The following is a 17,340-nucleotide window of genomic DNA, read 5'->3' on the forward strand; positions in this document are numbered from 1 at the left end:
GAGCGTGATGCAAAGTGCCCCTGTAAGGGTCACCAAGCAAGCAACCAATTCTAAATTTGCTGTGGGTGCACGAGGTTTCTCCTCGGCCAAAGCAGAGACTCTTGCTACAATGAAAGAGAAACCATGGGCTCCTCTTATAGCATGGTAGCCAGAGCCTCTATTTCTCGGCCGTAAAATTTCTCAGAGAACTGCAAACTTCTAATGAAAACTTCAAAGGCACACTGAAGGTTAAATGGATATGTTCAAGATGTGTGCAGAGGAGAACATTCAGCGTGAAAATTACAGCACAGAGCCCTTTCTTTGTTTGGAGAGCTCAAGCTTGTTTCACCATGTGACTAATCGGATCAAATGCTATTGCACGTACAATAACTTTACCCAGCCCTCCATGGAGAGACCTCTCTCTTGACAGGCTAAGTGCTGCTCGGAGTACAGCTTGCAGGGGTTGATACAGCTGGGTTTACAACTTGGGTGGAAATTTTTGACGAGGTGACCTAGATTCAGCCACATCACTCATCACAAAGTAATTGATGTGTGTATGATGACAACGAGGAAGCCCAACCAACCAACCAGTTTGCAAATGTAATTATTTAGAAGTCTTCAATTCAGAACCATTCTTAACAACTTTTAAAAGACATCACCCTGTAGCTGATGAGAAATTGCTATATAACACAGGGAGCCCAGCCTGGCCCTGTGATGACCTAGAGGGGTGGGGTGGCAGAGGAGGGAAGAGAGGCTCAAGAAGGAGGAGATATATGCACAATTATGGCTGATTTGTGCTACTGTATGGCAGAAACCAACATAACACTGAAAAGCAATTTTCCTCCAATTAAAAACTACATTAAAAAAAAAAAAGACATTCCCTTATTTATTAGTAAAATTTAAGATCTACAGCTCTGATGCTTAAAAAAAAAAATAAGAGTGAACACACCGGGACATTTTCAAAGATTCACAGGAAAATATTTTTGCCATTTAAATGTTCCAGGGGGAGGTACAGAGAAGCAGTCACTTGTGCTAAGCTGTATTAACCTGCTTATTTAAAAAATAACTCCATGTTTGGCAGTCTACTTTGTCTTTAAAGTAAAATATTCAGAGAGTTCATAAAAAACACAGAGAGGAAACTGAAACCTTCCAAGAGGAATATCTCAATTTCTTCCAAGCTACACAATCTAATCCAAGCCTTTCTCTAATGGTCTGCATTTATTCAAAAGTGGTCCTGCAATTACTGGACCCTCCACACCGATCCAGCGCTGACGACTACCCAGGATCTTAAATCTCAGGAATCCGTTTGAAACATTATTAAATATAAGGGGTTTGCGTGATTTGTTTTGTCATCACTCTACTTATAACTTTCTGCCACTCACTGCCAAGAGATGACGAACAAGAGCCTGCTGCTTTAATCCCAATTTGTTACACTCAAAATGCAAAATTAAAGAAAAATGGGGAAAGTGTAATATTACCAGGGAATGTGATTGATAGCCTTGTGTCGTGTTACGAGTTCTAATATTATAAACTGAGCTTTATGTTACTCTCTTATAATAGTGACATATTTAACATCGTAAGACTGGATATAATAATTTTATGGGGTAAAATGGATATTATTAGATGATTATACTGTAGTACTTTGTCAAATTCTTGTATATTAAATACAAAAAAAAACAAAAAAAAAAACTACAATGAAAATAAAAGGAAGGCCTGCCTTCCACTGAGTGAAAAATAAACGATTCCTCCTTCATTGTCTTCTTGTGCTCAAGTGTTATCCTGGCCTCATTCCTGTGACCTGAATCATGTCATTTCCGTGGCATTGGATAAAAGCCACAAACGGTATTTTATCCCCATAAATAACTTAAAGTCATGTGTTGCTGGTGTCACGGCTGTGTCTTCAGTTTGATTCTCGGCAGCAGTCTCCCCCAAATCTCATTCCTGTCTTGGAATTCACTCTCAAGAGTCGTGGAGGCAGGGTGTATACGGCTACTGTGAGAAAAGCTGATGGATGACCCTGCAGACTCTGGGATGCTGAACTTCTGTAAGTCTATTCAAGCAATGCTGCTTAGACGTCTGAAATTACAGTCCAGGGCAGATCAGCCGGCAGGAGAACATCCCTACAGATGGACACTTTCTCAGGGAGCAAGGCAGGCACGTGGCAGACCTGATCCGGGGAGAGCCAGGGAGGCCGGAGAGAAGAGAAGTGGGTAATCGGGGCTTGCACTCCCCAGCCGAGATTTCAGGAAACCCTGGCCGTTCAGACCAAAGACGGCACACACAGCGGGGTCTGATGGTGGACCCTGAGACCAGAAGCAGCGCTGGTTTTTTGCTGTTGATATCCACATGTGACCTATTTTCAGCTCTTGCTATAGTTTCAGGATTGAACCAAGCATTTTGGACGTGTCTGCGCTCAGGTCCTCAGGTTTACAGGGGGGCTCTGGGCTGCTCCTCCGTGGATTAAGGCACAGCAGGCTCTCCTCCTCACCTCCCTTTCACATACCTGCCCCTGACTCACCGCTCCCCCGGGGCGGGAGAATCAAGGTCTCATTCTAAAGGCTTTATTCTGCTCGATGAGCCTGAACTAGGCAAGAGACCGACAACCTTTTTGCCTCCTATTCTTTTTTGAGCAAAGAGAGAGGAAGAGGAAATTACAAAGGTGAAGATGCCAGAAGAAAAAGCAGGGAATGAAGCCAGGTTTTCTGACCCGTCATTTCACATGCACTTAAGATTTAACCCAAGCCTGAAGGTGTGGCCTTCCAGGTGGCTCAGATGGTAAAGAATTGGCCTGGTTCCATCCCTAGGTCAGAAGATCCCCTGGAGAAGAGAATGGCAACCCACTCCAGTATTCTTGCCTGGAGACTTCCATGGACAGAGGAGTCTGGTGCGCTACAGTCCATGGGGTCACAGAGAGTCAGACAAGACTGAGCGACTTAGCATGCACGCATCTACGTGTTCTTCCTTCTAAAATCTTGTTGGTATAGAACTCTTCTCTTTTGCCAATATGGAAGAAAGATCATCAACAAGGGTCCAACTCAAGGATTCCTGGATTAATCCCAGAGTTTAGACCAAAACATCAAGACATATTTGAAATTGAAGAGAAGTGTGTTTCAGTTGTTCTTTGTTAAAGAAACCAAATCAAACTACCACACAATGAACAAAAGGTAACAGAAGTCAGAACTTTGCCTGAAAATTTTACGATATGTTCTAAGAAGGGGGTTCAGTGGTTAGGACTCCTCACTTTCACTACAGAAAGGGCTCGGGTTCAGTCCCCAGATCAGGGAACTAAGATCCCGCAAGCCATATGGTGTGGTCAAAAGAGAAAGACTGAAACCATTAGACTAGCTTCTTCGTTACATAGATCTACTCAAAACTGAACTAGGTAAAGCTTTCAAATGCCCCAATTTAGCAGTGATATGAGTAAACAGAATGACTTTTGTGAACTGGCTTTAGCACAGGTTCAGCCTTAACTCACTGGCGTGTAGGTTCTACAAGGCGGACCTGGGTTTGAGGCTGTGGATCTAGTGGGACCCCAACAAAAGGTGGACCCCCAACAAAACCCCTTTCCTGTCTCACTGGCCCCTCGCATCTCAGCCCGGGGACCAGTGTGCCTTCTTGGGAGGCCCTGCCAGAGAGGTCAGCTGACTCTCAGGACGCCTGGCCTCCCGTCTGTCCACCTGGCCCGGCGTATGTCAGTGCAGCCCCGCCAGTCCATCTGGACGCTGGGCTTCCAGTCAGAAACCCAGACAGACACACACACATCTGTCCCGTCTGAGTGTGATCAGCGCCCTGACCAGGGATCAAGGCCTCCTTTCTCACATGCGGGTGCCCGACACCATGCGATGCCGGGCATGCAGCCTGTGATAGGGGCTCACACCGGCAAAGTGGACAAGGGGTCCCGCGGCTGCATTTAACAATGACTGTGATTTCCAAGAAAGCAGAGTGCACGTTGTCCCAGACATCCCCTGTGACCCCCACCCAGGAGCTCTGTCGCACCAGACAAGACACAGCAGACCTCAAGCTCTTGAGTCTGAGGTCCCAGAGCATTAGAGCACCAAAGTGCCAGAGAGAAGAGAAGAGTCATCTTCAGAGCCAGACAGACACAAGTTCCAACCCTGGTTCTGCTACTTCTTCACAGGGTGACATCTGATAAGTTAATTAACCTCTCTGAGACTCACAGTGGGGATATTAATACCTCCGAATTGCCAAAGTGCAAATAATAAAATCATTCTTAAGAAGCAGATATAAATAAGACATGTATATGAAGAACACAACAATATGCTTTAGACGAAAATAACTCATTAAAATGCCATGAAAAGCCAGGGTGAGTGGGACGAGGCGAGAATGAAAGGGTGGTTTCGAACTTGGCGAGAGGAAAAAAACTGTGAAGACATTTAGTGATTCAGCTGCACTATTATTAATGTTATTATTTATAAAGCATGTTAAGTGAGTAAGACATTTTACCAAACACAGACAATAACATGGTCTCTATTTTTACTTAACCATCACAAAGGCATACAGCCAGCCTCCTAATGGTCTCAATCAGATGAGTTGGTGATGTTTTAAAGCAAATGTGGGGTTCAGGGTGCTGTTGCCATGCTGTGTGTGATTTATGTTTACAAAGCAGATGATCACACACACACCCTCCAAAACACCTGGAGAAGTGTCCGGGAAAGAAGAGAAGGAGAGTGGCTGCTGGCTGTGTTTTATCCCATGATTTAAAATTTTTTAATAAAAAAAAAAAATTTCCAGCCAAAGCTAGAATATGGCATCAGAAATGCCAAGAAATATGAAAAACAATTACTATTCGGGAAGAAATTACTAGAAATACCAGTGAGCATGTAAAGCAAAAACATGTATGCTCAGTCATGCCCAAGTCTTTTGAGACCCCATAGACTGTAGCCTGCCAGGCTCCTCTGTCCATGGGATTTCCCAGGCAAGAATACTGGAGTGGGTTGCCATGTCTTCCTCCAGGGGAACTTCCCCACCCAGGGATCGAACCCAGGTCTCTGTGTATTTTAGATCTGAATCCAGGCCTGGGCCAAGAGGGAGGATGTGGAATGTCAGAGTTGTCTTCCGTGGAGGTTCCGTGTGGCAGGATCCATCCTCTGGCTCAGGACAGACGCAGGAAGGCATCAGAAGGCTGGGCCGGGAGGGGGGGCGCCCGTGTTCGACCTGACTGCTGTTTCTGTAGGCTTTCCCACCTAAGTTCTGCCCGGTGTGCTCCTCCCACTGCTGCTCGTGAGAACTGGAGACTGGAGGTCTCTTTTGCCCCCGCCCCTACGGAAGCCAGAGAAGCATCCGCCTCATACATGAGGGTGTTTGTTGGGAGCACTTTGGTTGCATTTCAAATTGTCAAAAATGATCCAACAGCCATTTTCTAAGTCATAGTACCACCGAGCTAATTACAGGGACTATTTTGTATTATGACATGTTCATGGCACAGCATGAGGGTAGCACGTGGACTTGTCAAAACAAATAAACCTTTTTTTTTAAATTAAATCTATTGCACAAAGAGCTAAACAAATTATGGGGTAGAGGCAAACCCTTTAACTCCCTCCCCACCAGCAGCTACTACCTGGAGAAGAGCAGTGGAAACATTCAGGGATTGACTGAAAAGTTGAGCAGAGATGAAAGGTGAGCACAGGCAGCCAGGACAATGCTCTTTTTTCTAATTGGGGACCCCGGGGTTGCCCCACAGGCCTAACCACAACTCACTGCTCAGCTCAGACCTGGGGGGACTCTGCCTTGGCTCAGGAGACGTGGCAAGGCCCTGGGGCAGCACAGGGAAGGGAAAGGAGACACTTGTCAGGTTCACACCGAACGGCAGGGCCTGGTTTAGCATTTGAACTGCCATCTTGTTGAGTTTAACCAGAGATGAGAGGGTTGGCCTGAAACTGGAATGGCAAATAGACAGGAACCAGGTAGGCAATGGGCTTCCCAGGTGGCGTTAATGGTAAAGGACCCACCTGCCAATGCGGGAGACATAAGAGATGCAGGTTCCACCCCTGGGTCCAGAAGATCTCCTGGAGGAGTGAATGGCAACCCATTCCAGTATTCTAGTCTGTAGAATCCTTTGGACAGAGGAGCCAGACAGGCTATAGTCCATAGGGTTGCACAGAGTCGGACAGGACTGAAAAGACTTAGCCTGCAGGCACAGGTAGTTAATAGAAATAAAATTTAAAAGAAAGGGCCTGCTTTAAAATGAAATGAATGAAAATCTTTAAAGTGGTGGCTGGGGGGCAGAGAAGGCAGAGCAGAGGGGAACTGATAGAGTTCCCACGTCTGGAGGGTCGTGGACAAGATGTCAATAGCGTTATCAGATTAAGGTGTGTAACCGAGAGAGACTGGAACAGCACCCAGAGATGGCTGAGCCAAGAATGCTCTTCAGAATTCTGCTTATATTATTTTTTTTTAAATATAAAATAACCCATAGGCCCATCAAAACAGAACTGGTTAAGGAAGCAATACATCTTCAAAAGAGACCGCTACCCCTCAGAAGGACACTGGAGATGAAAATGCATTAGCATGGAAGAGGCTCACATAGAAATAAGTAGACAGGTTACAGAACATATGCAAGATATCTCATTTTGGAGAATATAGACTATCTATCCTATTATATTGGGGTTCCCTGGTAGCTTAGCTGGTAAAGAATCCGCCTGCAATGCAGGAGATCCTGGTTCAGTCCCTGGGTTGAGAAGATCCCCTGGAGGAGGGAATGACCACCCACTCCAGTATTCTTGCCTGGAGAATCCCCATGGACAGAGGAGCCTGATGGGCTACAGTCTGTGGGGTCACAAAGAGCTGGACACAGCTGAGCGACTAAGCACAAGCACACAAATCCTATTATATCAGCCATCATATCACATAGAAAACCTCTTCGCAGTAATACTGACAAAAATGCTCACTGTGGTGGTTATCTCTTCACTTGGGATTTCAGACAGCTACTTTGGTTTTTTAGAACCAGTCATCTCTAATTTTTTTTAAAAAATTAACATGCTTAGTCTAATATTAAAGGGGAACTATAGGGAATTTTAAAAAAGAAGTGAAGAGAAGATCAGGAAGAAATCCAACAACAGCAAATGCTTTAAAAATAAAGAAAAATTAAAAAATCCCAAAACACACAGCAGAAGAAACAGCTGCTGTTGCCACAGACAGACGGGCTTCCATCCTTCAGTCTATGGTCAGCCCCATCCATTTGTTACCTAACTGTGAGACCAGGCGCTGGCCACAGTCTCCTTCTCTGTTACTGAACATAATAGAAGCAAACCCTGAAAAGCCAGCCCTGGAGACAGCAGAAGATGTTGGCTTTCAGAGACACATTCCAAGCTTTACTAGTTCATCGTTAGCTAGAGATGCAGCACACATAATACTTGAGCCACTGATATATTTTTCCTACCAATTCATTTAAAAGACTAGTGCTACTAAATCCAAAATCAGGCAAGGCTGCCCAGACAACAGTCATTCATTAGACAGGCAACATGTCTTTAAAAGAAACACGGATGTGAGGTGTGGAAACGGACACACACACACAGATCTACGCTGAGACCCTGGCTGGCAAGACAAGGGAGACGTTTGGATATGTGATGCCAACAGCGTTATCTGCCAAGGGACACAAGGGACACATCACACAACGAGGTGGGCAGTTGTGTGGAGGTGGTGGCCCTTCCAGATGGGAAAGCTGGCCCTCTCCTGGGAAGCCTGGGGTCGGAAGACAAGGCAGAGGCGAGGCTCAGAAGCCACACAGGCCCAGGACTGCATCCCTGCACAGAGACCGCCGTGGCCTCACATATCTTCTGCTCCTTGTCGGTACCCACGCTGTTCCCATGACAACTCCCATGTAAAAATCATTCCTTCCACTAACCTCATTTCTTCAGAGAAGTCAAATCCAAAGCAAGCAGGCTGGATCTTGTGTGGCTTTCTCCAGACCAGATTATTGGAAACGCCCACTTCTCTTTTTTTCCCCCAAATCATGTGCATGGTTTTGATGTTGCTGCTGAGACAAACCTGCAAAAGTGCCATTTTCCGGAAGAGGCACAGTGAGGATAAGCATGACGGTGACCCCGCTCTGCTTCCTGGGTCAGCCTCCCAGGAGCCAGCGCCACCTCTTACAGACCTGCCAGAGCTGAGCTCTTGCTCTGAACCCCACGGCCCGCGGCTTCCTGGCGCCGCTCTGAACCATCTGAGCGTGTTCTCCTGAGAGTCAGCCAAGGACACATACAACGTCCCTGGAAGAACCAGCCCAGCTTCATGCTGAGCCTGAGGCCCGCGAGGTTTCCAGCTGCAAACGTGGCACCAGATTTTTTTCATGTGGGAAAAGGGACCAAGCAACTTCCAACCACGTGGAGGGGTACACGTCATTTTAAAGCAAAGCACAGAGGAACCATAACTATCACTTTAGCTCCGACTCTCACTTTTCAGTTATTTGAGACTCAGTTCAAGTGAGCGCCTCACAAGGGTGCTCGCTCTCTCAAGAAGCCCAGACATCATCCAAGCTTTCAGTCCACCTTGCTTTCCAGGCTCTGCAGTTTCTGGCTGTAGGTGAAGGAGGCTTGGGAAAACATTTACACAAGAAGAGGGACACAGAAGGTGAACGATACAACCCCATAACACCGTGGCCCTTCCTGGGAGAGGAGGCAAGCAGTGCATCAGCCTGGGTACCGAATCTCGCTTGCTCACACATCCCCTAGGAAACCAGCAGAGCCCAGACGTCTAACATAAGCCCCGGGGAAATGGATGCGGGTGGTAAAGAAGAAAGAGCCGGAGTTTGAAGCAGAGGACCCGGGGAGATGGACCAGGAGAGGACCCAGGACCCAAGCAGGGACCAGCCGGATCCAGCTACAGCTCATCACAAGGGGCACAGGGCACCCGCCACCTGCTCCAGGGTGCCAACCACGAGACAGAGCTGACAACATTACGCTGACATCCACGCCTCAGTGTGAGAGCGGAGCCGGCACGTGCCGGACGCTGCCCACTGCGCCTCGGCGTGTCCAGAGGAACTCACAGACCGGGACGTCGGAAGACGGGGAGTTCCCGAGGCTTCACTGTCCGAACAGTCTGCCTGCATTAACACGCCTCTTCTGGAAGCCCCACCACCCCAGCCCACTGCAGGAAGACGTGGACAGGAACCTGCCTCATCAAGCCGATGCAGCGGGTCCTTCCCTGCAGCGGGTGGAGCGCCGCTGTGAGGAGGAAGAGCAGTCTGAGCTTCCTGTCCTTCTCCTGCTTTTCTTTCTCCCCTTCTCCACCTGAGAGCAGCAGGCCGTGTTTGTGGGATGCAGAGCGGAGTTTGCTGCTGAGAAGACTCCGGGAGTTTCCCTCGACAGCAGCCAGCGAAGGGCGGGGAGCGAGCTGCTTTGTCCCTGCACTGTTTGCCAGGGGCTCCTTCTTATCCCCATCAGCGTCTGTCAGCTGCCAATGACTTCGTAGTCTTCTCCACCTTCAGGAGTCTCTCAGGTGGATGCGGAAGACATCAGAGCCCGGGGCAGCCCCCACAAGTGACGGTGTGCGCTCAGCTCCACTGCGGGCCAGCTCAAGCTCGACCCTCGGCTCCCCTTCACTGACCCCCCACCTCAGAAAAGGGCCCCTCGGGCTTCTCCTTTGCCCCGGAAACCCCGTGGACACAGGAGCCCGGCAGACCACAGTCCATGCGGTTGTGAAGAGTCAGACACGACTGAGCACACAGCGCACCAGGAAATCCCGGCGCAGCATCCCTCTCCCTCCGCCGGTCTCGTCCCGCAAAACCGGCCGGCATCCTGCCTCCCCAGCACCGTCCGCCTCGGCCTTGCTCACCAGCACAGCCGGGCTGCCCCATCCTCCTCTCCCCTCTTACAGACGAGCCTTCGCTTTCCGTCCACTCCTCGCCTAACAACCACGTTGAGGTTTCAGAAATACAGTTCAGATCGCGTTATCGTCTGCTTTCGAAAACCATCCCTGCGGCATGTCTTCACTTAAAATTAGCACTGGAAGTCCTTACCCTGACGTAACCACAGATGCCGCCGCTCTGGCCGCTGCACATCCTGACCCCACGCGCTCCCACAGCCTTTGGTTTCCCCGCTGAGCTAGGTTTCTCCTTTGCAACCCCTCCTCCCCCTCCCAGGTACCCCGGCGCATCCTTCACGGCTGGCATAACAGTTCCCAGACTCCCTTCCCCCAAACGCAAATCAGGCCCCTTGCTTTAAAAATATCCGATCGTCATCATAAATGGATCTGCAGAGATGTTCTTTAAATAACTTGTGAGCAAACAAGTAAATCACTAAGAGGGGTCTTTTCATTTGTATGCCTGCCCCCCATCTTTTTCACTTTTCTCCAAGACCAGCTGGTCAGACCCCTGAGGCCGTCCAGATATATCTTTCTCTCTTAATTTTTTCATTTACTATTTTTAAAGCGTTCAAAAGAGGAGATGCGGTGAGACTCAGCATAATTCTTTAATAATTTGTGTTTATTCCATAGACATTCCCAGAATACAGTGACATGTCAGCCCCAGGCCAGGAGGGGACAGTGTGGACGGGCCAGTGACAGTTTTCTGAGAAATGTTTCCTAGTCCAGGTACTCTCAGACCATCTCCTTAACACTGTCTCTGGAAGACTGCTCAAGCAAACCAGTATGGATGGTGTGAATCTACCATCTTATTATTTTTAAAAACTAGAGCGACATTTGTACATTTCTTGGCACATCCTCAATTTTCACAGTCCCTATAAGGTCACCAACAGTGTCCTCATAGGGAACTTCTTTCCGCGTCTTTAGACAGAATTGATCCAGTACAGGACATTCCAGAGGAAATTCAAACATCTTGGAAACACTGCCACGAATTCTTTTTAACTCCTCTTTTCCCTCCCATCCTTCATCAAAGTACCAATCACAGTGTAAGGTCTTAGACACATAAACATGGCCTGCCCTTGAGAAGCGTTTTATAATATATAAGTTCATGGTTACAGAATCTGGAATTTATCTGAAAATAATCAGCCTGATTGATGTCAGACATTTTACATCATAGTCATTTACCTATTGCCTTGCAAATTATTTTAATGAGAAAGTACTCCAGTGACATTATAAGCTCATCACAATAGTTCCCACAATTAAGTTCACTCTTCTTCTCTCTGAAGTTTTACATTATAACGGATGCTTCCTCGTGGTTTCCTGAAGTGATAGGATAAAAGAAATCATCTGAGAATCTCCAAAGACAACTTTCTTCCAAGAGACTATTTAATAATTATGCAGCCGATTTAAGTGGCTTCTAAATGTTTTCTATTAATAGTGCAAGTTTAAATTCTAGTTTTCCCAGCAAACATGTCAGAAGAGGCTCCTTAATTTGGTTCATTACAAACCCAGCAGGTGTCTAGCCAAGGGCCAGACTTGTCCCTCTGCTGAGGGGCAAAGGCATCTGAGTGGCAGGCGTTCTGCCTTGTCCAGCTCTGTGACAGGCGCACACCCACCCTCCAATTGCGTCCTCCCAAGAACCCCTGCCTCCCCACCCACAAAGGCCGGCCTCTTCCAAAGTACAGGGGCCTCATCATGATCAGTGTCGGGCTTCTTCTCGCTCAGGCATGGACGCTCCTGCCCCTGGCAGCTCTGTGTCTGAACCCTACCTGGCTGCACTTCCTCCTTCATTTCTCCAGAGGCGTCGTCAGCTAATACTACTTTGACCTCTTTTTCATTTTTACTTTTTCTTTAAAGAGTGCGCATATTTTCCTGCCTTTTGCCATGAATGCCTAATCACACACAAATTTTTATTTTCAATCTTGCTTCCTCCCTAAATCTTAGGTCCATCTTTCTAGCTGTTTTACTTTACTTCAGGACATTGTCTTTTACACATGAGGATACAGTAATGGTGAGGATGAGGGGGATCGTGGGGATGATGATATGACTGTGGTGGTGATAATGATGGTAAAGGGGATGCAGTGATGACGATGATGGAATAGAGAAGAGATGGGGATGCTGATGGTGTGATGATCATGGTAATGATGATGGTCGTCATGGTGATAATGGTGGTGACGATGACATCATCAGAACCTCACTCTGCCCTGGACAGAATGCCTGACTCCAGAAAAGATGATCATTCAGAAGATCATTCAGAAGGAGAAAGAACAAACCTACTCTAATAAATCTGCAGATCCCTGAAAGGTAAATACACTCCAGGGTGGGAGACAAATAAACAACAAACACAGGTATATACATACACAAGACACGTAGTGACAAGCGCCATGAAGAGAAATGAGGTCTGGCTTTTTGCACAGCGGGTCCTAGAAGGGCAGAACCTGGGCGTGCGGAGGGGAGCGGTCTCCCTCTCTCCTTGCCTTGTCCCCAGGCTGCACTCTGAATGGCCACGCCCTTCTCCTCCAGCATCCCTCCCTCCCTCCCTCCCTCCCCTCCGCCCCCGGCAGATTTCATTGCTATAGGCTGGATTGCTCCCCCTGCGTCCACTGGTAGACACCAAACCCCCAGTGTGACTGGAGATGGGGCTTCAGGGATGTGACTGAGGAAACACACCATGAGTTCCTGGGGGGCCCTGACTCAACAGGACTGGTGCTCTTCTAAACAGAGAAGGAGACAGCAAGAAAGAACCCCCCACCCCGCCCCACCGCGTGGGGACACGGCGAGGAGACGGCCGTCCCCAAGCCAAGGAGAGAGGCCTCCTGAGAATTCCTGGTCCTGGACGCCCAGCCTCCAGACTGTAGACAGTGAACCTCGCTGTCCAAGCTGCCCAGGGTGCGGGTTCTGAGAGGCAGCCTGAGCGGACGAATACATTCAGTTCTCTGTGTGCAAAAAGTTCTAGTCCCCCATCAGAGGGCCTGCATTCCCCGTCGTCTCCCCCTGAGCCCTCTGCCCCAGAGGCAGGCGGCCCTGAAGCCCGGCCATCCTGGCCGCCCGGCGACCTGGCCCCACTAAGGCTCCCCCGCGGGGCCCCCCTGCCACGACCTCCTCCGTGCGGCGGGGCCGGCGATCTCTCTCCGCCCCCAGAGAAGGCTCGCACGTGGGCCGTGCTGGCGTCCTCCAGAGCCAACAGGCCCGGAGATGCTGCGTGACGGGGGCGGCTCACCCTTCCCCCTCCCATCTCTCCACCCGATGCAGGCCACGCAGCGAGCGGTGTTGCCCGGTTCCCTGAACCTCCAAGGACTCGAGGTCTCAGTCCCAGCGTTTTCGCAAAGAGCACCATCCACGTGCCCTGAGACCCGGGCCCCGTGGAGGCCTCAGGCCTGGCCCTGCCCCGGCCAGGCCCCTGGTGGCAGGAAGGCTCCGGAGCTAGGGCGCGTCCGCCCTGGAGCCTGGGTGTCCTTCCTCCACCCTGGGCCCTGGGACCCCAGTCCCTGCCGCACCATCTGCTCCCAGGGCCTGAGGTCTGTCTTTCTTTCCACGACCAAAATGCTTCCCACAGGCCTGATAACCCATCCGGCCAACAGCCGGCAGAGTGGCCTCCCATGAACGTGAGTGAGCTCGTGTCTGCCCACGGCTGCCTCCGCCTTCAAGGGCTGAGCCCCTCTGGCCCTGCTTCCCCGCGGCTGGGGGGAGGGGGGCGGTCTCCTAGGCTGTGCACTCGGAGGGTTGCCCTCCAGCTCTTTGTCCTTCTCGCCCTCAGCATGGATGTGATGCTCATCTTTCTGGCAGAGGGAATGTGTCCTCAGGAGCCCGGCTGGCCTCCCAATGCCCTCTTCTTCAGGACTCGTCTGCTTCTGAGATTTGTTGGTGGTGTTGTTCAGTCACTCAGTCATACTTGACTCTTTGCGACCCCATGGACCACAGCACACCAGGCTTCCCTGTCCTTCACCATCTCCGGGAGCTTGCTCAGACTCATGTCCATTGAGTTAGTGATGCCATCCAACCATCTTGTCTCTGTAGCTCCCCCCTCCTCCTGCCGTCAGTATTTCCCAGCATCAGAGTCTTTTCCAATGAACTGGCTCTTCACATCGGGTGGCCAAAGTATTGAAGCTTCAGCATCAGTCCTAATGAACACTCAGGACTGATCTCCTTTAGGATGGACTGGTTGGATCTCCTTGCAGTCCAAGGGACTCTCAGGAGTCTTCTCCAACCTCACAGTTAGAAAGCGTCAATTCTTAGATTTGTGCATGTGTCATTTTGACCACCGGGTGTGCCCCCAGGAGAAGATAACAGCACTTGACAGCTGGGCACTCAGCCCCCAAGGCAGCCCTGCCTCCAGGGCACCTGGACCCGGCAAGAGCCCGGCAGGCGTGAGTTACGCTGGGGACAGAGGGAGGAACCCCATCTCACTCATGGCCCTCACTCAAGGACAGGATTCCCTCCGTGCCTTCACACATCTTCACCTCAGCATCCCCCTCGCCAGGCAGCAAGCCCACTGTCTGGCATGCTGTAGGTGCTCAATACCTGTATGATGACAGAAATGAGGAATAAAATGTGAGTTTGTAATGGTTACTTTACATTCAAGTGTGACCCCCATCTGCCATCTAGTGGTGGGAGCGGGCAACTTCGGGAGGACAAGCTTGGGCCTTGCCGCTGGGATGCTGACCAGGAAGGAGGGGCCGTGGGTTTCAGGGCAGGTCCCCCACCCCCGCCCCCTGTCTGCGGAAGGAGCCCTGGGGATTCCGCCCTGGGGCCAAACCTGGCACCTGTGGAGGGGGGAGGGGGAAACCTTTGAAAAGACAGCAAACTAAATGATGCAAGGGGGAAGGAGCCCCAGTTAAATGCACGTGAAGTTTCCAGGGGTCCAGCAGGGAAGACTGTGCCAATATTCGAGGTTATGCTTGATACTCTAGTGGGAAAATCTGTTTTGCTCCCAGCTTTGCAGGGATCAGATTCATGGGGAACTTTGACTGAAAAATACAGGAACACAGCGTTCTGTATTTCCTAAAGGAACCCACAGACAATGGGGGAACATTCAAGTGAATTCAGAAGAAAGAGAAAGAGGGAAAGTGAAGACAGCAGGGAATAGGCGTCAGAGAGATGCCTGCACAATGCACACTCTCTATGAAAGATTATAAAGGTGCACGGAGACTGCACACTCCAAGTACCTGTGGGTGCGAAGGGGTGGGGTCACGTGACCCCTCTGGACTTCCCCCCACCCAACCTCCTTCTGGTTAAATAGAATTTTAGCCTACATAGTCTCTGGGGGAAACCCTCACGTTTTCCAGGCAGATGCCTAACTAAAACCTTAATGTGTATTCATGACAGGTGTGAACTTTTCAGATATTTCCTTGAATGGTTCTTTTGTTTCCATAGGAGTTACTCCAAATCCAAGGGCAGTGATCCGGGTTCAAATGCTACATGATTCATTAATACGTTAGCCTGCTCCTGGGTTATGTGGAACCCTAACAGGACTTCCAGACAGGATGCAGGGGATGGGAGGGGGCCTGCCATGCTGAGAGCTGTGATCTCCCTGGTACTGGGTGAGTCAGGCTTGGAGGTGGCCAAACACAGCGTCGTGAGCGTCGTGAGCAGCATCAAGAATCACTGTCTGCAGTGAGCCACCAGCGTTTCAGGAAATCCCGGGCATGACTTGACCTCAGGCTACACAGACAGTTGTGAGACTGGAGCCAGTCCTGTTGCGGGGGGAAATTAGCAGGAAGCTATGAAGCTTCACAAGGAAATGGCAACCCACTCCAGGACCCTTGCCTGGAGAATCCCATGGACGGAGAAGCCTGGCAGGCCACAGTCCATGGGGTCACAGAGAGTCGGACATGACTGAGCGACTTCACTTCACTTTATGAAGGTTCCCTCCACACCCCCACACCCCACTCTGAATTCACGGCCTAATCGCTTCCAGCTGTGGGGGTACCTCCGGGGCACCCTGACCCACCTGCCATATGGGGCAGGCAACTCAGAGCATCCCAGGGCACAAGCACAGACCCTGGAAGTCTCCACCCCTGCTCCCCACCCACCCGCCCCACATCCACCCCGCCCACCCCCCACAGAGAGCAACCAAACATCCACCACCTCACTCCTGAGAATAAGACTAGGGATCAAGACTCAGACTCTGGGTGATGGAAAACCAACGAGGAGCGAGATTTTGGAAGAAATTCCACCGAAGGATCAAGGAATATAAGGAATGCAACATTCCAGCTAGAGTGGTTTTTAAAAATACATCCCTTGGAGATGCACACTGAAGTATTTACAGTTGAAATGTCATGACGTCTGGGAATTACTTAAATGATTCCAAGTCAAAACAACCATGACAACAAAGTAAAAGATACCAACACAAGCTGGCAAAATGTTGTCATTGTTGGATCTGGATGATGAATATGAATGAGTGTGTGTGTGTGTCTGATTTTTCTATTTTAAAAAGTTAGAATACGTGTAGAACAGAAGGAAAAAACAATTACAACTGTAAGGTCCTGGATAATTTGCATGCGTGCATACTAAATCGATTCAATCGTACCTGACTCTTTTCGACCTTATGGACTGTAGCCTGCCAGGTTCTTCCGTCCTTGAGATTCTCCAGGCAAGAATACTGGAGAGGGTTGCCATGCCCTCCTCCAGGGGATCTTCCTGACCCAGGGGTCGAACCTGGGTCTCCTGCGATGCAGGTGTATTACTTACCACTAGCGCCATCTGAGAAGCCCCCTTGATAACATGAGACAGTTCAGCAAAGGTGATGGTCGTATTCAAAGCTGCAATGGGGAGAAGTAAAGTGACCGTGGACTATTTTTTTAGGAAGATTGACATTAAAAGACAAGACATGATAGATGGAGAGGAAGCAGAGGACAAGGACGGGTTTCATCCACACTTGGGGGTAGTTTTGAGGAAGCAGACGTCTAAAGTGTGAAAGGAGGAGCAAGGAGAGAAGGGAAGGCTGGTTCTGGGCGAGCTCGGCTGATGGTTCTGACAGGACACACTTGAACTCACACTCAGAAATCAGCATCCTTACCCCTCTATGTGTCTGTTCTTCACGTACAGAAAGTCAACCAAGGGAACCTTTGATCCCTCTGAAATACGATCCCAGAAATCCAAAACCTGTTCTGATTGGTGACATTCCCCCATCTGTCTCTTGAACACGGGCCATGTATCTGTACTCCTAACCTGGCGGACAGCTGCCGTGACCCACGGGCGGGGCGGTTTCTGTGCTTCGAAAAGATGAAACGTGTCATAGGAAGCTCATATCCCTACAGGCTGCACGCAGGGCGTCAAGGCAAAACAGAGCGGTGCAGCTGCAAGTCACTGGCCGTGTCACTTTGACTGCATCACCTCTGATCTTCTACTTTTTTTTTTAACTTGTTAAGTGGGGCTAATAATGCCTGCTCTGAAGAGCACTGAGGCTTGAATGAGCTAAAAAATAGAGGAAAACTTCTACCTCGGTTCCAGGCACACGACAGTCCTTTTACACAGGGTGGTGTTGTCATTGTTCTGGCTTTACCTCGAGACGGAAAGGGGCCTCGCTTAGACCTAGACTGG

Source organism: Bubalus bubalis, chromosome 22 (genome assembly GCF_019923935.1).
Source record: "Bubalus bubalis isolate 160015118507 breed Murrah chromosome 22, NDDB_SH_1, whole genome shotgun sequence".
Classification (NCBI taxonomy): domain Eukaryota; kingdom Metazoa; phylum Chordata; class Mammalia; order Artiodactyla; family Bovidae; genus Bubalus; species Bubalus bubalis.